Source organism: Sinohyriopsis cumingii, chromosome 17, assembly GCF_028554795.1.
Source record: "Sinohyriopsis cumingii isolate HCF-2022 chromosome 17, ASM2855479v2, whole genome shotgun sequence".
Classification (NCBI taxonomy): Eukaryota; Metazoa; Mollusca; class Bivalvia; order Unionida; family Unionidae; genus Sinohyriopsis; species Sinohyriopsis cumingii.
The window spans coordinates 83,335,125-83,359,553 of record NC_142977.1 but is presented as its reverse complement, the minus strand read 5'-3'; the positions used below and the strand labels follow the sequence as shown (position 1 = coordinate 83,359,553).

Below are 24,429 nucleotides of genomic sequence, written 5' to 3'. Positions count from 1 at the left end.
AGGCAGTCGTTAGTACCATTTTTACTAGTCTTACGACTCAGTCGGGGTTCAAAAACGCGACTTTCCGCATCCAAGGTGGACGCTCTACTAACTAGACCACCGGAGCGGTCAATATATCATGCCGAGGAATTTGGAGCTAAGCACTTGAAAAGACAGAGACCTATTGAAATGCATTTTGTCATAACATATTACATTGATGAGCACAGGAAGACACGAAGAAATGATGATGTCAAACGGGAAGAAATGATGATGCTGATAGCGTTGATGCCAAACCTTAATGGATTTACTCACATCTCTTGTCTTTTTCACTTTTCAACTATCTGTCTTATATGAGAAGGCATTTAGACAACGAATTTCAGGATCAAAAAACGGGGGGGGGGGGCATATAAAAGAACTGTGGTATCTTTATTAAAGGACTATATGGAATAAGGGCCATTTTCTGCCCCCTCTCTAAATGTCCTTAAATTATGTATAATGTACATATGAGGTGGTTAACAGTTACTTCTGACATCAGTTTTGTGTTCACGTGTCCGTTGCCATGGTTACAGGGTGTCAAAACACTATTAGAAAATACATGAAAAGCAATCATCTTGTCCATTTACTTCTCATCGATACTGCTTTTCCATGAGATATTCACGCAGTTTCAAATTTGCAATATACATTTTTATTATTTAATAGGTTATAAAGCTGTATATGAAGTTTCGTTTCTAAAACTATTCCAAAAATGGTCCATTTTAGACAAAAATAGAATATCGAACTTATACGTCAACTGAAGACTTTCTAAAATACGTTGACAAAAAGGTACTTAATGGAAATGAACATATGTGTTCTTTATGTATTTATGTACTTTTATCCATATATTTTCATGCTATGTAACACATACACTACTGTGTTTCTATTTTTAGAAGAAAAAAATCAATAAATTGTCAACCACACCCATTGAGATAGTCTACAGTCAAACTGTAATCTTATAAACTATATATTCATCCAAAAAGATATAATATGGACATAAATAAGAAAAACTATTGGTTCAGCAATTTTAATGAACTTCTGAAAACTGATATATGTTTTAGAAGTAATGGTATTGGAGAGGACAAGCAAGAAACAGACTATACGCTTTGTACTCTCTAGACCTTTGGCGTCTATTTTTAAACCAGCGCGGGAATGCTGCACTACACTAACTGCATGCTGTTGTCTGTGAAATGAGAGGATGTACACGTTTATAAAGAACATATACCTATAACGAACTAATGGAAACACAATCATTTTATTATTCGATGTTCAAATGCTATTTACCAGCACTTAGAGTAGGCAAAGATGGTGATTTACATCATGCAAGATTCGGGGATTCATAGAATGAATGCAGCCTTAAAGAATTTTATGGGACAAGTTTGAACATAAACTTCGATGAAAAACGAGTCAAAGTAAGTATTTTTCTACCTTTTCATCGTTTAAAATAACTATATACGACTATAATCTCTCCCTCTCTCTCTCTCTCCTATGCACATGTATGCCTATATTCAATTCTTTGTAGACTCAAAACTGGGGCCCTCGTAGACCCGTAAGACCCGATGCTGATATTTATGTTGTGAGCGTCAGGGTCTTACAGCCTAACTAATGGTGCTGTGTAGTGTGTTTTGATGTCGACTAACATCGTTACGAAAGTAAAATTTTCAGGAATATTTCACACAACTGACAACTAAAATAATGACGCTTTTCTACAAAGTAAAGTTATAATTTTTTAGTCAGACTTTACTTACTATGAGGCCTTTTCTCTAATAAATTCAAATTCTCACAAAAGAAATGGACCCGTTTTCAAGTTTCTTTGGCCTACTTTTCAGTTGGCTGGGAAGGGATGAAAGCCGAGAATGTCGAAATCGGATCAAGTTGAAACATTTTTTTTAACGAAACGAATAAAAAAAATATTATGCCTATTGGAACTGTAAGCAACGGTTCGTTTCGTTCAAGAAACATATCCCAAACATCAACCTACTTGAACTTACTTCGGCATATCTCGACTACCGTCGCATTGCAACAAATTCAAATGTATGTCAACGGAACGTGAAAATGCATCCATTTGCTAGTGTCATATTTTCATTCCACCAGGATAAAGACAGCACAGTAAGTATATTAATTACACATAAATTAGTGGAAAAATGTCGATATAGGCTGCCAGATGTGTGAGATGTTCCTGAAACTTTGATTACTCATTCCGATGTCAACGACATCGGAACACACTATACAAGGCCGTTATTTGGATAGTAAGACATAGCACCTCAACAAAATCAAAATGTGCTATGTTTACATGTAGGACTAGGGCCCTCGGTGGGGGCAATGAAGAATTTCAGAAACGTATAGAAACATTTTAACGAATAAAATAACGTTATATGAATATGTGTTCATATATACCTTTAAAGGAAAGCTAGTCACATTATCTCATTGACTTTTATAAGTTTACAATGGTTTCAGATACAATTTTTGTGCCTAAAGATTGTAAGTACTATAATACATGTAGGCCGACGTGTTTTGCCGTATTCCTCGTCCAAAAAATTGCGAATATCTCGCCGTAAGGCTTTCTATATAACTAGAGGTTCAGGAACGTGTTAAAAAGAAATGTATGCAAGCAAGAGACGACGAAACATCTGATAAAAGAAATGCACTCACTAAACACACATTACCAAACGGTAGCAGTTAACCAAAATTAATAGCAAATCCTATCTAACTTTACGTTGCTGCAGAGAGCCCAAGTTAGATGGGCCGGACACATCTTTCTGTTGCCATGGTTACAGGTTGTCAAAACAGTTTATAAATAGACATGTAAAGTAGTCATTTTTTTCTATTAATTCTCACAGATAATGCTTTATCAAGAACTATTAAGGCAGTTTTAAATATTGCAATATGCATTTATATTATTATTATTTTTGGGTTATAAAGCTCTGTAAATACAATTTTATTTCTAAAACTATTTCATATGGATTTATCTTAGCCAAAATTATATATATATATATATATATATATATATATATATATATATATATATATATATATATATATATATATATATAAAATTATACGTCCACTGAATACTGCACCTGAATTACTTTGACAGAAAAGGTACTTAACCATAACAATAAAAGATGTTCCAACATGAAATATTGATTAAAATTATTGAACTGTTTCATGTTATTGATTTATTTTACTTATTGTTTGATATTATTGAATGCTATGAATATATTTAGGCATTAATAGGGACCAATATGCTCACTTCACCGAATATATTGGTTTGTTACCTTCACTGGAAATGACAAGTGTTCTTTATGTATTTTTATCTTTATACTTTCATGGTAATATAACACATACACACACACGTTTCAATCTATAGCAGAAATAAATATAAATACCTTTACTTCCATACCCCTTGATGTAGCCTCCATTCAATATATGATCGTTTATGAACTGTATACTTGTCCACATATTAATGTGAATGCCAAGCAATATTTAATATCCCTTACGCCAACACTTTTGTATTTTGTGCATACTTTTGTAAAACATGAATGGTAATGGGTAAATGGACCCCTCACCCCACCCCAAAAATGCATCTTATTGTTATGTTTTAGCTGTGAAGTCTATAATAGCAAGAAAACACTTTATTAATATGCCAGTGAAGCACAATAGTAGATTTCAAATGAAATGCCCTGAATAAATAATTTGTACTTAGTAGTTAAACACAGTTAATCGCAAATCCTGATGCTTGTAACATCCACATCAATCCAACCACAACATTACATCATTACATAATAAGAGTGATATACACCTGCTATTATAAGGATGAGATTGGTAACTGTTTTTGTACATGCCATTTAACCTTTGACCCCTCATAAAGACACCAGGGAAGGTGGCCAAAAATTATACAGTAACACTATTTCCAAAGCTTATTATACAGGCAACACATCACAAGAAACTTTGATGTAGTCAGCTACACCTTTGCCATTTTCTATAGACCGAACCTGCCATGACTGCACAGCCATCAAAGATAAAAAGTATTGAAAAACAAACTACATGTAGTCAGTAAAACACAAACATAAAAAAGTCAAAATAATTGAAGAGGATGAAAAGGCAATATCTTGTTTATTTGGTTACAAAAAGAAAGAAAAAATAATTTCAAATCATTCATGACAGCTTAAAAATGTAACAAATCTGTTGTATATACTAGTAAATACAAATTATGAAAAAGAGATATGCATGAATGAATTCTTCCCAAAGATCTAAATATTTCAAATGTTACAAATTAGATACTACCAAGCTAAAAAATATGAATCTCAGAATGGTGCAAAAAGAAGAATACAGAGGTTGATTTTAAGTCAGCTGAGCCTGCACATTTGGCCTAAATGTTGGCCATATTTTATGCCGAAGCAGCCCCTATGACACCGCAACAAGAAAGAGAATGCTCCCTGAAGCCCAAGCTGATGAATACCATAAAAACACTTAAAGCATGTCCGGGCTGCTATTAATCACTACATTCAGGTTCAAATGTAGCACTGACTGCTCAAGACTCTTCAGCAATGCTCTCTCATTCAACCGTAAATGTTCAAATGACCACAACAAACTCAAGTGGTACTAATCAAGAAAATGTTAAAATGACCACTACAAACTCAAGCAGTACAAATCAAATAAATGTTATTACTGAATCTGCTCAAAATCCATACAAGCACTGTCACATAATACAATGAACTCTATGACAGGTTTCATTACACAATCCACCTGTCATTTCAATAATAACAGCACCTTCCAGATTAGTTCCAAGTAAAAAGAGTAAGTGCAAACAAGTTAAGGAAATACATGATTTTCAAGTTGAGTGCCCCATCTACGATCAAGCAGGACAATTTATCCCAAGATAAACTCAGAAAAAAACAATGTTAAACTCTTATATATATATATATATATATATATATATATATATATATATATATATATATATATATATGGAACCAGATGATTATTGACGAAGGTAGTGGTCGCGGTGTAGCAACAATCACTCCTCAGTTGATGCATCCTTAAGATGACAAGTTAGTGATTTTCCCTTTGTGAACTCGTCATTTTCCCATCTTTTGCAGCCTAGAAACCATATGACACTTGACATGTGTGCACAACACCCTACAACCCGAGCACCAACCTTGCAGGTACAGTACCGTCCTTTGATGGAATCCGTGTAATCGTTAGGCTTGTATTGGATCCACAGTGAATGTGTTTTCTTTCTGGAGTGGCGAGACTGGATTTTTGCATGTAACAGGCCTGGAAAATCCATGCATACCATAACATCATAAAGCCCCTCATCTGTGAGATGTTCATTTGTATAGCTTGGAGCCTGTTTGACTTGATAAATGCCCATAGTGATGTAACGCAGGTAATCAACTGAGAGCCTGGGGAAATCAGTCAGTTTATCAGTTGATGCATCCATCTTAAAGTAGATTTTGCGCTTATTCAGCAAGTTGTTCTCTTGAACCAGGATTTGAACACTGTTCGGTTCCTTTGCTTTTTCAACCATCCTTTTTGCAGTCTCAGCAGTTGATGGATCCATGTTGGCCAGGGGTGGTCGAAATTTATTCATTAATGCACAGACAATTGTAAGGAAGTCACCTATACGAGGAACAAGTGTATTTGGCACTACTTTGTCAAAAAACTTCCACTGTTTTACTCGTGCATTAACGCTCTCTACTACCCATCATACTTTTGTGACCAGTCTTGAAGTGTTTTCATCTTCTGTTGAATGCTGCTTCTGTCCTTTATGTAGAAAAACTGGCATTTCAACTTTAAATCCATGTTCCTGTAGGAAATCGACAGAGTCGCGGAACCCCCTGTCTACAACAAAAACATCACCCTCCTGTAACCAATTTGTAATATCTTCAGCATTTGTTCTTACAATGTGTTTAGTTATGCTTGCATCATTGTTATAATGATCAGCTAAATATGGGCCTAGAACAGTTAAAATATAACCATCAGTTCCCACAACCATCACTGGCTTAACTAATGGTCGATTTTTTTGTAAGCTGTATGAACGTCGTTGGAAGTTATAGTCAGAGCTCTTTTGTGTATATATATATATATATATATATATATATATATATATATATATATATATATATATATATATATATATATATATGTACCATCAAGGACAAGGACTGCCTTGTTGCTTCCATGATTAAATATCTCCCTTGCAGTTGAAGTAGTGTGGACAGATGAGAATACATCATGTGTGATGTGTTGAAAACCCAGGTGTTGACCAACAAAGTTAACCATAAGGGACTCCCGCACTGTTTTAATTATTCGTTGCACTTGTGATGTTGTTAGATGGAAAAATGTGGATAAAATGGTGTTTGGAAGGCCTACCCGCAGCTTTGTTAGAAAAACACCCAGGCATGTCAGTGGAGATCTACCATGTGTATTACGCAATGTATTCAAGAAAGAAGACACTTCCAGGAATTGATCTCTTTTCAAGCCAGTAAGATGGAAATAGTCATCATCAGACAAGGAAGAAGGAGCATCAAAGTTAAAATATGATTTTGTTTTAATTAGCTCACGCACATTTTGTAAAAGTTAGGTAATATCTGTTCTTGAAAAGTCTTCAAACTCTTTTGTTGCACTGATAGATTGTAAGGCTTCGTTACTAAAGTATGAGTTTTCCAAATGAAATTTGCAACATCTACTGTATGAATTTATAAATATACCACACTATACAAAAGACTGGGTAATGGCACAGATTGGGACATTAACAAGATGAGTTCGATGCCCATGTGGTTTTTTACATACAACACAACTCTGTGTGAGCTTGGTGTTGATGGAATTTGAAGTTGAATTGTTTGTGGGCTTTGTAAGGCAGCACTTGAAGTAGTTGGTAGCTGAAAATTTGGATCATGTTGTGGACTGGGTGAACATTGTCACTGACAGATTTCTGTAATATTTACTACGGCAACTAGAGCAAACAACATCATCTTGTGTTACAGGCCTTTGCAATAATTCCTCTGTATGCTTTTCTAGAATGCCTGTAAGTACTTTTGTTCTAGCTGATGTTTTTACCCTTTTGTAGCACCAGGAACATTGATATGCTTTAGGCATTTCAGATTTTTGTACAAATTATTTTATTTTAGACCATTTAATAAACTGTCACATATGACATAAAGTCTTCTGTAACACTCATTTATGGTTACTTTTCATTATTTTGCAACTATTGACTTAGGCAATCATATTTATTATATCTTGGTATTCAAGCCTGCAACTTCCACCCACTCAGTTCTTGTAGTGATGTAGCCTGAAACAGATTATATGTAGAGTATATAAAAATAAACAACTGAGCTTATTATGTATTAATTGTCATAATTCATGTTTTATGTAATAGTTTCATTGTATAATCAGTTATGACGTATAGCAGAGGCCAACATTTAGTACTTCTAAATCACTTTGGTCTGAATATGTTTTATGCTATATATGTTTTATGGTTAGTAAGTACCATTCTCATTGTTTATTTCCCGTACAAATAAGGTATGTGGGCTACATTTTGTTATTATTTTACTACTGCTGTTATTATTTATTATTACTAGTAGTAGTATTAGTGACATTACTTTTATTCAAGCAAGTTTTACTTTGACTAATAGATTTTCACCTGTAAATTTTATGGCATTATATTTTTTTTTTTATTATACCTGGTTAGTAAGTTTAGAAGGTTTTGAGGTTTTCTTTTAATGAAATAAAGACATTTTGTCATTACAATAAATATGCAGTAATTAGATACATAGATTGAACTAATTTGTTTTTGGCATAGAAGTAATGCAAATATTATTTTCAGTTACAAAATCATAATTACTTGGCTTCCATTGGGACTGTGGACATTGTTCTCACTGTTTGGACAGTTTCAAAATTTTAGCAATTGTTAAAAACATCATTAGTGTAGTAATCAAGTTAAATTTTTTATGTTATTCTTTAAACGATTATTCTTGTTATGTATGAGTGTATCAGAAAATGTGATAAAAATTCAGTATGAAAAAATTGAATATAAATATACTTGTATGGAAGAATAACCGCTTCACAACATGGGTTCCACTACCATTATTTTCTGATGCAGACATGATTTGCCACCCTTGTAATGTTCGATTTAAGATGAAAAACATATTGATAAAAATGTTACCTTGCTTGAAATAAAATTGAAATAGATTTCGTGCATTATTTTATGTTGTTGTTGGTTTTGCTTTGTTGTTACTAATTTTATTTCAAAATAAATTCACAGCTGTTGATGTTAAGGATATTAATTCTTAAAAAGGAGAAATGAAAAAAAAAATGAAGAAAAAATATAAATGAGGGTAGAGGATTCGGACTTGGTGCGATGGGTTTGCGGATTAAATGCTCAACCGTTTGAGCTATTGAAACTGTTGAAACATTATATGTATATTATGTAGATAACACTTTTTCCAAGCTGCTTTATATGACTGCAGACTATTAGTTGTGTTTGTACATTTGATATTAGAATTTTAAAGAATTATTATTGTTACTATTTGAATAAAGACACAGTTAACAAAATTTAATGAAAAAGTATGCAGGTTGTAAACGTTATTTCCATCAGAAAATTGACAGATTCATTTAGATGACATTTACGGAATTGCGCTGTAATAGTGAATTAAACATAGCAAACGGTATCGTGATGGAACTGAAGAAAAACCCATGTTATTAATGTATAAAATAAATAATATATGTGTACTTACCATATTATGTAAAGCATCCTTTTGCCAAAAATTGGCAACGTAAAAATACAATTTCATTTAATGTTTTTATCCACGTAGTCTTTGTTTATATATAGTTCCAAATGCCCCTTCAGCGCTTCTTCGATAAATCTTGTTCACAATGCAATTTAGATAGAACGAAAAAAGAGAGAGAAAGAATGGAAACATTATTTTTAAAATATCTCAATGGTTATTATTCCCGGAATTTTTCTAATATAATAATGGAGGAAATAATATAGCGCACTCTAGAAATGAGGGTCTAATTGCTCGCGCGTAGCGATACTTCGGCCGGTACGGCGCAATAGGGAAAACAACGACAATGATATATAGACAGCAAAATTCAAGAATTTTTTAATTTTTAGTGATTAGCGCAAACGTGAACACATGAGTTAATATGAGAACCTAAAACATTTTTAAAAAATTAATAAATCAATGTAAATACCTTGTCTGATCAAGCTTGCGCTTATATCTTATTTCTAGTTTCAAGTTGCTCAAATATAGCATTTTCTCTTAAATTTCTCATACCAGACCATGTTAAAAGGTCGTGTTTTGGTACGAAAAAGGAATTTATGTGCATATTTAATGCAGAATAGGGAGATGTATACATCGAATAATACAACACGGCACAGAGTTGTGATATTTACAAGAATTCCCCCCCCCCCCATAAAAACGGGGGCAGAAAATGGCCCTTATTCCATATAGTCCTTTAGGATTATCTGCTCCATTACAAATAACAAGCCATTTAAAGTGTTGGTATAAAGCAATTTGATATACCAATAATACTGGTATATCAAATTGTGCTCCGCCCATGGCGCAATAATACGCATATATAAACATTCTAGCGACGACCGTCTACAGTTGATTCTAGATAAATGATGAATTTCCACACATTATTCATTAGTGACGTTTTAAAATAACGATAAAAAATCATCTTTTTCTAAATGAGTTTAATATAGTACACATTTTCATCACAATCCTTTCTGCTTTCTGTTCCCCACCCCTCTCATGCGTAACGGGCAAACTACGCAGAAATGTGGAGTGAGAGAGAAAAAGAATTTCGGCTGGATTAAAACCAAACAATAGAAATTAAACCAAGTAACCTACAAAAATAAAGTTCATCATAACGATATGTGTGCACTTTCCTTGGGATTTATCTACAGTGTTTATCAGTAATACAAAGTTGCAAACAATGTCGACATTCTACAGAAAATACATCGGTTACATGGTACACATAGTGTGAAGTGTGTAATGTTTTGTTGTTGTTTCTTAAACATACTATAATGTTCACAATATCGATTATTATTAATTAAATTGAAATGTCGAAAGCCCCCCCCCCCCCCCATCTCTCTGGACCATCGTAACAAGATATGGGCTAAAAGCTATGAAATGACGAATATAGAGGATTTTCGTTTGTGTCATCCCACGATAGCTCTGGACTTAAGAATGATGGGAAAAGTTAAGTCAGACCGACCAAAGGATGATGCGAGAGAGATAGAGAGAGAATTTTAAAGTCAAACCGACCAGAGAGAGAGAGAGTTTATGGTCGGCGGTACTGTTACAAAACTAGAATAATGACTTAGATTAAATGTAAATATATTAAAATATTTTAATTACCTCTCATTGGTTCGTCATTTTGCTTAGTTTCTATACCACATTAATTTCCATGCGCCTGTAGGTTAATGGCAGCGTTCATGTGAATGGTGTAGATAATCATATGTTTGTAGTGCTCTACTTTTGTCATTAAAACCATCTTTCACGTTTAAATAATAAATATGTATTATATTGATTTAATCAATGTGAAGAAAAATCGAAACTAAAAATAAACAAACAATCAACTTATCAATATGCAAAGGTGATTGTGAATAGCCACAAACAGCATAGAACTACATTTTGTAGCGGACACACTCGGGGATGTGAGGAGTTCATTCATTAGGGCAATACACAACTGCCTGTAGTAAATCTTCGTTCAAAGGGTAAATATATTTATTTTATGCTAAGCAGTGAATTACTTGATTTTCTAATTAAAATAATATTGATATTTCACTGTAGTGAAAAAATAACAATATTTTTTCACTACAGGAATTACTTTTGGGGTCAGAACATACTTACCTCCCTATGATTTTGCACCTGAGCAAATTAATAATTAATACTTAATTATTAGCAGATTAATAATCCCTGTCTGGTATCCTTGAAACTTTTAGTTTGATATTCTGGAAATATCAGTTAATTTTTATCAATCTGATGTGAACTAATTTTGTGCGCTGGTACCCATAGCACAGCAGAACATGTACGGTAAACAGCTGATATTACCGTAATAAATCTGCTAATTGAGTGTGTCACAAACTTTAGGTAGCCAACCTATGTGAGCATAAAATAAAAAGAATATTTGCTTGAAACGAGTGAATAACGGATACATTTCATCTCGTGGGTGAAAAACTCTAGCATTTTCACTCGTGGCTTGGCCACTCGTGGAAATACTGAGTTTTTCATCCACTCGATGAAATATATCCGTTATTCACTCGTTTCAAGCAAATATCCTCTATGTATTTGTATGTGATATAAATAAAATATACGTACAGTATGGTATGTACGCTGTATCAATGATATACCACTCGCTGTATAAACTTTTCATTAAAAGGAAACTCGGCAAGCCTTTAATGAAAAATGTATACGTCTCGTCGTATGTGATTTATACAGCGTACATACCATATATATATATATATATATATATATATATATATATATATATATATATATATATATATATATATATATATATATATATATATATATATATATATTTGTGTGTGTGTGTGTGCGTGTTGAAAAAGATTGATCCATGGTGTATGTGGTAAAGGATTCCCGACCTTGCGAGGCGATCATATGCCAATCGAAGCTGGGTCCAATATTTTTTCAATACTCAGTCAGAAACCTTTTATTATATACTTAAAACAGTCATATTAATCGTTCTGCTCTGTTAAAAGAATAACACAATCGACACAATACAGTTATTTTTATATTTTATATTTTACGTGTTCATCAATTTATGAATGAAACCTGAGCACCCCGCAATAATATGAACTATTACTTTGAACGATCGCTTAGGTCCTGAACAAAACTTAGCTTGCTAAAGGAAATGGAATGTTATATAGCCAAAGAAGAACAACGAGATATTGATAAGAAAAACAACTGATAACATGTTTTGGTGTCCTGTGAACTGCATGCTTTTATTTGGTGGCACTAAGGCTTTTGAGAGTGTGGTAACTTATTTTCCAGACGGAGTGATCCGCCATTCTACTCTGAAGACCCGCATTTTCACCAGCAATGTTCCTCAACGTCCCCGGGGTAATGTGTCCCATCGGTCTTGGTTAATACCTTAAAATAAGGATTGATATTCATTCTGAAGTCGCTATGTTTCAGGAGATAACAAGTACGGTATACAACAATGTTAGTCAGCCAATAAAAGTACACCGTTAACGCAAAACTACATGATCATGATCTGATCATTAATAGATACATTGTATCAAAGGTTACTATGACTCTCTCTCTCTCTCTCTCTCTCTCTCTCTCTGTTTATAGTTTTGTCTGCTGTTTTAAGTTCTTGGACATGAACCTAATCATGGTTTCTATATTTAATTTTGGTGGCGACTACATTAGATATTTTAAAAAAAATAATTTAAATTAGACGTCACATTTGCGTATAGAAGCCAAAGGTTCATTAAGATAGTCATTCATTTGATCTGGGTGGATGTTTTATATTGCTCTATGCTAAGGTTCACATACCTTAACCCTAGCTGACCATTATTTACATCTCGCTACGTCGCCGCTTCATAGCATTGTGATTTTTCTGATTTTATATGACATTTTACACGTCAACTGCTTTTTTTTTTGTAGATCTCTTGCCTCCACATTTATCTATTTTTCAAACAGTTGAATATATAAATGTAGCTGTTCCAGACTGGTCTGAGTAAACCGCTGAAAACAAAACTTTTGGATGCAGTCAGCGTTAGTGGCCATTTTTATTTTGACATAGACAGGAATAGTTCCTCGAACGCGGGCACGAATCAAACAAGGTTAACCTAATAGGACTTTATATATATATTTATATATATATATATATATATATATATAGAGAGAGAGAGAGAGAGAGAGAGAGAGAGAGAGAGGACGATCATGATGAAAGATTATTATTATTATTATTATTATTATTATTATTATTATTATTAAAACTAGTGAGAAACAAAGTCGATACACTTTTTTTGAAAATAAGTGCAATGTCGAATACATTTTGTCTTGGATTGTGCCGGTAGCGTCGTAAAAGTTCTTCCCAAGCTAAAATGCCAATCTCCAAAAGCACGATGAATAACTACATTGCAAGGCCACCGTGATTATTTTACTTCCTGACAATCTGCAACACATGCAAGAAACAAGTTGCTTAAATTATTATGTACAGCCTCAGTGGCCGGTAATATGCAACTGAAAAACGAGGATTAATATTTCTTTTGCACGATGTAAATATCATAATACTTTGTCGGTTTTACAAAACAATGAATCTGCAGCAACACGTTTCACTTTTTTTTTTTGTTTTTTTTTTTTTTTGTTTACGGCCCATGCATGTGTATAAATAGTACAAAATAGATAAAGTACTGTATATCATACATACCAGCTGGTATATCTCGAGTATATTTCATAGTCAAATGCTGTCTAAAGTTGTTGATATTGTCAATCGGAACATCATAGGCCTTTTCCATTATGCTGAGAAAGACACGTCAGATGCAGTTCGCTGCCATTAGAACTATAGTGTGAACTACTTTCGCACACATGAATTATGATAGCGGCGGAAGGAGACTAGTTAAACTCAAAATGTTGTCGATCTTTGCTGTTGCAACGTATGTTGTGTGCTCCTCTTGAGGGAAGTCAACGAAACACTTTTAATTGATGTGTATTTTGTGTATTCCTACAGCTACTTCGGAGATTATTTCACGATCTGACGGAAATGCGCGAGCAATGTTCTGACCTTACGCGCAATGATACATGGGAGGTAGTTCTAATAGGGTTATATGTATGAGTTATCAGAATAGATTAACATTAGATGTACACATTAAGTATCTCTTCAGAAAATGCAAGCATTCAAAACTGATGTTTTTCTTAATAGATTTTTTGTATCGCTCTTGAACGTTTATACATGCATTAGTTACATGGGGGGGGGGGGTTTAGTCTGTTACAAAACCATTAAATATGACAGTGTCACACATTTTGTTCAAATTCATCATCATCATCAGTCCCGTGGTCTGGAAGACCGTTGGGGCACCGTACAAGACCTAACAACCAGCTTCATCCATTCCTCTAGATTTTCCGTCTTTTTCAGTGAATTGCTCAGTGTCAAGCCTGTCCATTCTCGAATGCTATCTTCCCACATCTTTCTTTGCATGCCTCTCTTTCTTCTTCCTTGTACAGTGCCTTGTAGGATTGTATTGGCAAGTCCTGATGATCGTGAGACATGCCCATACTACTGCAGTTTCCGTTTTTTTTCACTATGATCAGGAGGTCATGGCGAGACCCAATGGCTTGTCTTATCCTTTGCCGTATTTCTTCATTGGTGATATGGTCTTTGTATATGACGCGGAGGATATTTCTCTTGTTCAAATTAAAGAGCAATAATACCTATATATACCTATATACCTGATATTTGGAAGTGCTTATTTAAGTGATCATACTCTCTCTCTCTCTCAGAGAGAAAAAGAGGATGTGTTTTATTTCTTTGGACTCGTCCCTACTCTTTTCGGTAGGAATAAATCAAATCTTATGACAGTAAATATATAAACCATACAATGAATATATATATATATATATATATATATATATATATATATATATATATATATATATATATATATATATATATATATATATATATATATATATAAAGACAATTGTTAATCTTTACTGCGCAATAACTCTTTAACGTAAACCATTTACAGCGCAATGACATCTTTACTGGCAAATCCAATTAAGATACCAGTACTGTAAAAATAAATTCGTTGCACCCATATCTATCAGTTATACGGTTGAAATATCACTTAAACGGCTGAAATTCGCTTATACGACTGAAATATCGCTTATACGGCCGAGAGGATGAATAAAAAAGTAAATGCGAAGCAAAATATTAGTTTAGTCGGAGGATTAAAGCAATAGAAATATTCAGTTTACTCTCATCCGTTCCATGCATCAGTGTTTCTTCCATTTCTGCATCGCGAGATTGCGACCTAAGTAATCTGAAGAAGGAGAAGAAAAAAAACCCCAGATTATTAGAATTGAAAGAGTTTTGATACTATTGACGGGGATATGCAATTCGTTGAAACAGTTTCAGTTAATTGCTGTTAAGGTTTTGCCAGAAGAGGAACGTTTGAACACATTTCGGACTTTGAAACGAGGCTATGTGCTAAAATACCTTTGTGCCATGTATACAGTGCTTACGTATATAACCGTCATTTCAGCAAAAAAGATATGACAAAGGATAACAGATTTCTAGAAAATATTGATTTTTAATCACTGGAAAACATTTACTCGCTAATTTCAATACCGAGCAGCACGAATAACCAACATATGAAGCCGTCGATAATTCGTCTATTTTTAGGAACAAGGGGAAACAATAGTCACATGGTATGGCAAATTCTGATCAACTCCGCTAATCGATAGTTCTTGTTTGTCGCTGTAATACTGATACGTTGTCTTAGGGGGAAAAATTGTTTTATTGCTTTTCAATCTTTATTTGATGTCACATATCATTTAATTATAATTTAAGATTTCCTGAATTTCACAGAAAAGATGAGGCACAACTGTGAATCATTCGATGCATGAGTTTTTAAGGTGGCGCTCTACAGTTTCGTATTTTGCATAGGGTTAGAATTTTAAAGAAAAATAATTTCCCCGGCTTTCCTCACTTGTTATACTGGCTATTTAAAAATGACCTTGTATATCTTAGGTATAATTCAAAGAACCTTTAATTCCCTTTATTTTGGTTGTTGTTGTTGTGGGGTTTAACGCCATTTTTCAGCACACGATAGACTATGCATAGCGACCAGTATAAATGGTGGAGTAAGAACCTGGGAAAACACCGGGAAGAACCACCAACCCACGAGAAGCTACTTGCAAGCTTTCTCACATACCCACATTGCTTTATTTTGGTGTATGATTGATGGGTGTAATATGGGTTATAGAGTATACAGCATGGTCTTACTCCAGATGTGCAACTTTCAAAAAAGTGCTAGCTCCACTTGGTCATTTTCACTGCCTGAACTTCTTTTTTACATTTTATATATTTGGTAATTCAGTCAGCACTTTCAGAAGCTGGTATTGTCTAGTCTGGTAAAACTCATTTTCCCTATTTTAATATATGCTATGGATAGTATACTTTAGACTAATTCTTGCTGATTTTTTAGCACAAGGGAACAGTCATTTTAGTTAGCATTGCGGTTAAATCATGTACAATATCCAAAAGTACAATATCCAAAGAAATATCATCCACATTACATTAATGTAGCATAGAGGTATGCCAACATTCTCTCCATTGTGCATGTTTTAAATGCAAACAACTTCACCTTACATACGTCACTCTCTCAAAAGTACATAATAACTGGTGAGCGTCCCCATAAAGAGAACAGAGGTATTATTATTGTATGATTTAATTTTCATTGTATGGCTGAAACGTTTAAGTCGCAAGCATCAAAACAGTCCTTTTGAATAATTATCCTGCATTTCCCCCCACAGAACAGTATGTATGAGTGTTAGAGTCTCTAACAAGTCCAGCCCCACAACCACCCACCCTTGATAAAAAGTGAGCTATTTTAAAAATGCACATTCCATTTTGTAAACATAGCAACCAATGTTATGCTGAATGACAAGAACATGAAACTAGCCAGAAGTATTTCTGAGATATCAACAATGAATTTTACAGTTTGAAAAGGGATGGAACAGACCAGGTTCATAAAGGTCAAAGGTCAAAGTGTAAAATCTTTGCCTATTGTTTAATATGGAAGAAGCGAATTCGCTTTCTCATCATTTATTTTTTTTATTTCATTGCAAATAAATGAAAAGAAACATTTTTGCTATATATTTCTTTTACATATTGCAACAGTTTTAAATTTAAATCGACTCTATTCCTATATTCTAAGACTTCTAATTTCCCCATAATTAAGGTATCAAGAAATGAAGAGCAGAATGATCATGTGATAGTAAGGATACCATTTTTGACTAAAAGTAACAAAGATAAAGGTTTGCAGATGATCAGGCGTAAGGCTCTTGCTCGTGCCCACATAAATAAGATAAATACAAAAAATAAGAAAATTGAGTGAGTAAATAATAATAAAAACTCAGACTGTTGACAGCACCTAAGGAATTAATACCAAGTAAACGAACCGATGCAGATGTTGAAAATATAGATCTGACCTCAAGAAGACTGAATCTTGTAAGAAGAAAACACCTTGTATGCAATGCAGTTTTGTCTGAAGTAAAGGCGTCAAAACATTTGTTTGAACTTTAAAATATTTCCGTGTTTTACACTACGACACATACGTTACCATTCTACGTTACAAAAAAAAACATTTTATAAAATACATTATTTATTTTGTTTTATTTTAAAAATTTCGTGAATTCACTTAATTAGGCATACTTTTTTGATCATTTTATCTTCCTATAAAATATAAAATAAGTCATAATGATTATATCAGATCAATGATCATGTGAATAATGATGATGTTCAACTGTCACATGCAATAGAAAAATACTAAAATGACGAATGTACGTGTTTAATATGCTTAATCAAACATATTTGTAATAATTTCATGCCATATTTTCATGACCAAAAAGGGAACCAAGAAAACTGAGTGAAAACAATTATAAATTTAATGAACAGTCTCTTGTCGTGTATATCTGATACATACGTTATAGTTTTGGAGTAACTAAAAAGGCATACACATTTTAAACTTTCGTGATTATATTTTGAATCGGAAACTGTTAGGATTAGAATGGTATTAATTTGACAACTTAAAATGTTTTTGATGTTAAGAATATGCATTATTATCAATTTAAATGAAATTTAAAATTCGATATTTTTTGGTAAAGATGCATTTTACTTTCCGCACGTTTATCTGTCTTTTTTCATAACTGATAATAGCAAACCGCAATAATGTTTTGAATTAAATTTATGTGAAATTATCGCACAATACATAATTATACAATTTTCTACCATTTTCCCGGTATAGTTTTATTTGTAAATCATAAAAAAATACATTCAAATACGAGAAGATATCTTGTAACATATGTATTTTGCTTGAGAATTAAGGTTTTGGGACCATATTTGTGAGTAAACATAAACAAAATATGGGTCAGATATTTCTTTGTAAAATAGGCGAATAAAGTTGTTGTTTCTAGATCGTTTTTTTTCTTCTTCCATTTTTATACGTATAACTACGCCTCATTGGTGAATTTGGGTCTTAAGCCACAAAACCACAAGTCCTGATTCACGCCAAAAGAAATTCGTTCGGTCCCAAAAAAAAAATATTAACACATTTGAGAAACACAAAAAAGAACTTCCAGAAAATCGAGAACGACGGCTTACACCTACAACGTGAAATTTAAAGAGATCAAGTATGTGTGAAACTTAATCAAATTAAATTGTTATAATCAAGACGAAACGATATATTTTTCCAAGGAGAAAACAAACACTTCGCGACAATGGCGATCCGTGTCACACAAAACTTTTCAATATGTGTTGGTAGAGGTTTGTGGTAGCGATATGCATGGTTAAATTAAATTGTTTACGTCAATTGTTTCTATTTCTTTGTAATTAAATGTTTGTACAAATGATATGTATGTAAAGGAAAGCTAACACACACACACGCGCAAACACACGCACACAAGTGTTACTGCATTGGGTGACAGTAGAACGAGCGGTACTTTAGTCTGGAGTGTTTCGAGAGATGGGCAGACAGACTTAACATTACATCGGAGAGAGAAAGAAAGAATGGTAAAGCAAGAAAAAATGTAGGACACCATTTTTGTTCTGTTATTTTCTGCGGTATTATAGGACAAAGCTTATTAAGACAACCAACCATTCTATGTGAGAAATGTTAATTGTTTTCATTCATTCATCAATTTTATAAAAACGTAGTGTGATATTTAATGTCGACTGACTGCTTAACATTTTGCTGTAATCGCAAATTTAAGAGATGTCATGTGTTTCGCAGCACACGCTACCAACAATGTTGCAAAGTTTTCAAAAATCTATGGGCGGGAAAGAAACAACACCAAAACGCGTCTTGTTCTATCGACAGTCCATACTGAGAAAATAGGTCAAACATTGTTACATTTTATTTTCTGCAGAACGCATGTTTTGGTTTTAGAATTCAGAGTTAACTATAGGCAGGGTTATACAGTGCAATGTCAATCGCGTCATTCTTGGAAAAACTGTTTTTGCTACCTTTCTGAGAGAAAAAAAAACCCGGTAGATCTGATGTTATAATTTTTTCTTCGCCAAAATAAGGATAAAGCTAAGATATTTGAATTGTACAAGCTCAAGTAAACTCAAGATTTTATTTCATCCAACGATTTACTGATAGAAGAAAAACATCGTTCTTCAGTTGTTAGGGTGTACGTTTTTGAAAAAAATACAGGATAAACAGAACAGTTCACATATTTATGGTAACTATTTATCACATTTTTGGAGAGGTATCTTCGAACGAAACAAATACGACTAAGATTTCAATCAAACTTATTAAGACGGAGAGAGAGAAAGAGAATGGGAGAGAGAGAGACTATGTTATTCCTACTTTTAAAAATTATCACGACACTTACGTTTGTTTTTATGGTATATTTTCCCTAAGAAAGTTTCAAGGATACACACATTCCACTTAGAAAATCAAATCCATAGAAAAAAATCACCATTTTAAAATATCACCAGAGTGAACTGATGACGAATGCGACTAAAACGTTCTTACAGTTAAACATTCCTTGATCTATTTTGCAATAAGATTGACGCAGTTTCCATGGGATCGCCCAAGGCACGATTGTTCATGCATTAGTTTAATTTTTTTAAACATTTTTTTTTTTGTAAATCGCCTAGCGGCGAGACCCAGAAATATCTCGACTCTGTGAAGAGCTGCTGAAGTCAATTCGAAGCAAGCACGGTTAGAAAATAAGTCTAACCAATGAAATGGCTTACAACGAGTGATGCATTGTTTTGTTATAAGGCAGTGTGGCAAAATAATGCCTACGCTCTTGTGTTGTTACCATTGCAGTGCAAACAGACTGGAAAATGAACTTAGAATCCCTCTGTTGTGTATTGCATCATTTTTCTTACCACGTCAAATACTGAGCAGTCACAGTATTGATTCGTTCAAGCTGACAATTTTTTTTATATTATCTCACTTAAACATTTAAACATAAACACTCACACTCACATTCACATCGGTAGAATCAAAAGTGTTACAATACTGAGTGGCATTTTTTCTACTTTTTTTCTTTCTTCTTTTTTTTTTTTTCTTGAAGAAAAAGGACACTGGGTTTTAGAGTGACCTAAGAGAAAAGAGAAGAAACCGAAACAAGAGGAGAAAGCAGAGAGGGGTTAAGAAGAAGAAATTGATGACGAGGAAGAACTTGTGCCAGTGAAGAGATGGAAATGGAAAAATTGACAATTTGAGCCGATGTGTTGGCCCTGATGTTAAATTTCATACGAACTTCTACAAGAGAATATACCAGCACGGAAACGTTAAGCGTCTCTTGGTCTTGATTTTTTATAATAAGGATGGTGTGTTTTGTTTTCATTGACACTGCATGAATATTTGCTCTTGCACCTCTCTCTATCCCTCTAGGTCATTTTTTTAAGTTAGAATTTTAAATGGAAGGGATGTTTTCCTGCACGCATGCACTTTAGCATGCAAGTGGGTAAAAATAGTCAGTCTGTTCATCAATTTTGTGTCTTGATTTTTTCTAAAATCACACACTGACGTCATAGAATAACGGGTTAAATGGGTTTTGGAGTGTGGGTGTGGGTATAGGTGTTTGGTAGAGTTGGTCATTGTAGGTGAGGACTGTGTTTATAGTATATTTAATGGGTTATTTCTTCACTATGTGTTGATATTATATTATGTATTTGTTTCTTCTTCCCTCAGTGTTGATAGTTTATACTGGGCTATTTTTTCTTCTTCCATCTGTGTGGATAGTTTATATGGGCTGTTTTTTCTTCTTCCATCTGTGTGGATAGTAGATATGGGGTTTGTTCATGTACTTCTCACCCAGTGTGGATAGTAGATATGGGATTTTTTCCCTCTTCCCTGTGTAGATAGTATATATATATATATATATATATATATATATATATATATATATATATATATATATATATATATATATATATATATATATACACACACACACACAGGGACGTCATTTCAACGTTTTTCATAGAGGAGGGGGGAAAACTTGGGGGGGGGGGCAAGACTTGACGGGCTTGTTAATTTTCGTATATAGGCAACAGCACATCCCCCCGCCCGACGTCCCTGTGTATATGGGGTTTGTTTTCCATCCCTTCTGTGTTGATAGTATATTTGGTGTTTGTTTTTCTCCATCCCGTGTGTGGATAGTAGATTTGGGGTTTGTTTTTCCTCTTCCCCTGTGTAGATAGTATATTTGGGGTTTGTATTCCCTCCCTTCTGTGTTGATAGTATATTTGGGGTTTGCTTTTATCCTTCCCATGTGTTCATACTATATTTTGGGTTTGTTTTCCCTCCCTTCTGTGCAGATAGTAGATTTTGGGTTGTGTTTTTCTTCTTTCTTTCTCCTTCCCGTGTGTGGATAGTATATTTTGGGGCTTTGTATGCGTTTGCATACGTTTGTGTGGATAGTAGATATTGTGTTTGTATGCGTTCGCGTACGTTTGTGGGGATAGTATATTTGGGGTTTGTATGCGTGCACATACGTTGTGTGAATAGTAGATTTTTTTTTCTTCCTCTTCCCGTGTTTGGATATTATCTTTGGTTTTCTTTTCGTTTTGTTTTTCTCCTTTCTCTTCCCGTGTGTGGATAGTATATTCTGCGGTTCTTTTTTTCTCCTTCCCATGTGTGGATAGTATATTGTGGGGTTTGTTTTTTCTCCTTTTCGTGTGTATATAGTAGATTTGGGGTTTGTATGAGTGCGCGTACATTGTGCGGATAGTAGATGTTTTCTTTTCCTCTTCTCTTGTGTGGATATTATATTTGGGATTTGTATGTGTGCGCGTACGTTGTATGGATGGTAAATATTGGCTTTTTTACTTCCCTTCTTTGTGGATAGTAGATAGTATGTAAAGTTATTGTAATACATTACCCCAGGTTTTAGTCGTTTTCGCCTGATATTCGAGTAGGAAACACATTTTGAAAGCGTTTCTGAATACAGCCTAAGACATCAACCTCCAGGTGATTTTCCAATAAACTAATGCCTAGTTGTTTTAGAAACAGTTTTTCATTGGCTATTTGGCTCGCGCATGAGCATAGGGGTTTACATTTTTTTTTCTTTCTTTTTTTGCTTAACCGAATAATTATTTTCGTATCGAGACCACTCTTTATTCCAAATGCACATCTTATCCTACTTTTTGCAAAGGTTCATCTGTCTGTTTGCAGTTCATACCGGTCTGTCTTAAATCTAAGACCAAAACGTCTAAAATCCGGACACAAAATCGGATTCTGACCACGGGCGATTTTTTAGTGCAAACAAATCGAGTCCAAAATATGAGGTTTTTCCCTCAGTATTTTGTAGTGCAACTAGAATTTCCAGATTTTCTGGTATCATTGTAGAGCTACATCTGTCTACCTTTCTATAATACCACCCATTTAAGTGTATGATGCGTGACCTTGACGCTACAGAGCTCGGCAGCAGGCTACTACCTCCTGCCACGTAAACTCGAAACCAGGGGTTAATGTGGTAAGGGATGTTTTCGTTCATGTCCCTGCTTGACTAATAAAGCGTTTTTTATTCGCGCCATTCAACATTGATTAAACCAAAATGGCAACTAACCACATTAAAAAGATGCTGAATTTACAAGACGTTCTAGACAATTTTGGGATGATAGAGGAGATGTTAACAAAACTGGACGATGATTATTCTTACATCCATATCGAGTTAAGAACTTGAGGAAGTGTAAGAAATTTTGAGGGAGATGATACAAGAAGAAAAGGACGAGAAGGAGGATGAAAAAGACAATAAAATAGAAATGGAAGAAAAAATGAAAGGAAGAAAAAGGAAAAGAAGAATAAAAACAGGAGGAGGAAAAAATTAAAAATAGAAGACAAATGCGATAACAAAACTAAGAAGATGGTGGAGGAAAAGAAGAAACTAGAAGAAGAAAAATAACCAAAGGCCCTTTTAAGGACCATTCCATTGCCCTGAAAAGATATATTTTTTCTCTTTGCCATATATATGTGTAGCCTTCTTGCAACTTGTTGCTAGTGGTCAGTACCATAAAGTCAATTCCAGTTGTCACTAAACAGTCCCATACCCTTGCCGCTATACTGTCCCACTATTTTTTGTCGCTCTATAGTCCCACCCGTGTTAAAATTCCCCATGTTAATTTCACCTTTCAAAAGAGAAGGAACACACATCATTGACCTCTTTCACCATCATACCGTCACAGCAAAGTGCGTCCAAGAAGGGAAAGGATTCAGTAGACCCAAAGGAGTATTTTTGCCTCCCAATGACTCAGACAGTTACTTCGAGAAAATTTAGGACGACAGCCTACACCCACACGGTGAAATTTAAAGACTTCGCGTCTGACGTTCCACCCGAGGAAGTAGCAGGTTTCATTACGGACCTACTTGAACATTTAATATAAATACTTTGTATATAAACTCATTTTTAGAAAGGCGTGAACTGTTTTAAAAAGTATTTTACTAGAACCAATAACTAAATAACTCTTAAATAGGTTTTTTTTATGTCCAAATGTTTATGTATTAAATGGATAGTGCTTAGACCAAAGCACAGGCCAGAGACCCCATGTATATGCTTGAATAATTATTTTGTATCCATGCAACAGACTTTTCTTTTTCGAGTGTCTATTCTATCTGCGAGTCTTTCTTTAGAACATTTCTGTCCTCTTTCTGTGTGTTTCCATTGTCTTTGTTTAAATGTGTATTTGTTTGTTTCCGTATGTCAGTGTTTGTTCCTATCAACCTTTGTCCCTATAAATGCATTTCACCATATAAATACCATGACGTCACCCATGTTCAATTCCCCAGGTGCCATTACCATGCTAAATTCCAATTGTCCCTATCCATGCCCACCCATGCTAAATTTCCATAGACCCCATAGTGCCGGGACACATTTTTGACTGGGACTTCCGTTGACCCTATACAAACCCAAAGTTTTGCCGCATGTTAAATTTCCCATAGACCCTAAAAAGATTCACGACCTTTCCGACTGGGATTTCCACAGACCCTAAACATTCCCTTTCCCTTGTCGCTATGTTAAATTCCCCTTGTCCCTATACGGTCTCAATACATTGTCGCTATACATTCCCTATGTGAAACTCCCGTTGATCCTAGAGTATCCCATACATGTTAAACTCCCATATACCCCAGGGTACAACCCCCAAATTTAACATTGAAGTCCCATAGATCCCAGGGTATCC

General features: G+C 34.2%; 2 long non-coding RNA genes and 1 pseudogene across 2 annotated transcripts; 1 reads left to right on the top strand and 2 right to left on the bottom strand.

Moving 5' to 3' along the window:
• Positions 1-1,042: 1,042 nt before the first annotated feature.
• Positions 1,043-20,542, top strand: LOC149779333 (uncharacterized). The gene is made up of 2 exons (XR_016415631.1): positions 1,043-1,424; positions 20,319-20,542. It is a non-coding gene; the product is annotated as an uncharacterized LOC149779333 (long non-coding RNA).
• LOC149779335 (uncharacterized) lies at positions 4,998-9,275 on the bottom strand (annotated as a pseudogene).
• LOC149779334 (uncharacterized) lies at positions 11,972-13,834 on the bottom strand. Its single transcript, XR_016415395.1, has 2 exons — positions 13,435-13,834; positions 11,972-12,146 (listed from the first exon to the last, which is right to left on the bottom strand). It is a non-coding gene; the product is annotated as an uncharacterized LOC149779334 (long non-coding RNA).
• Positions 20,543-24,429: the final 3,887 nt, after the last annotated feature.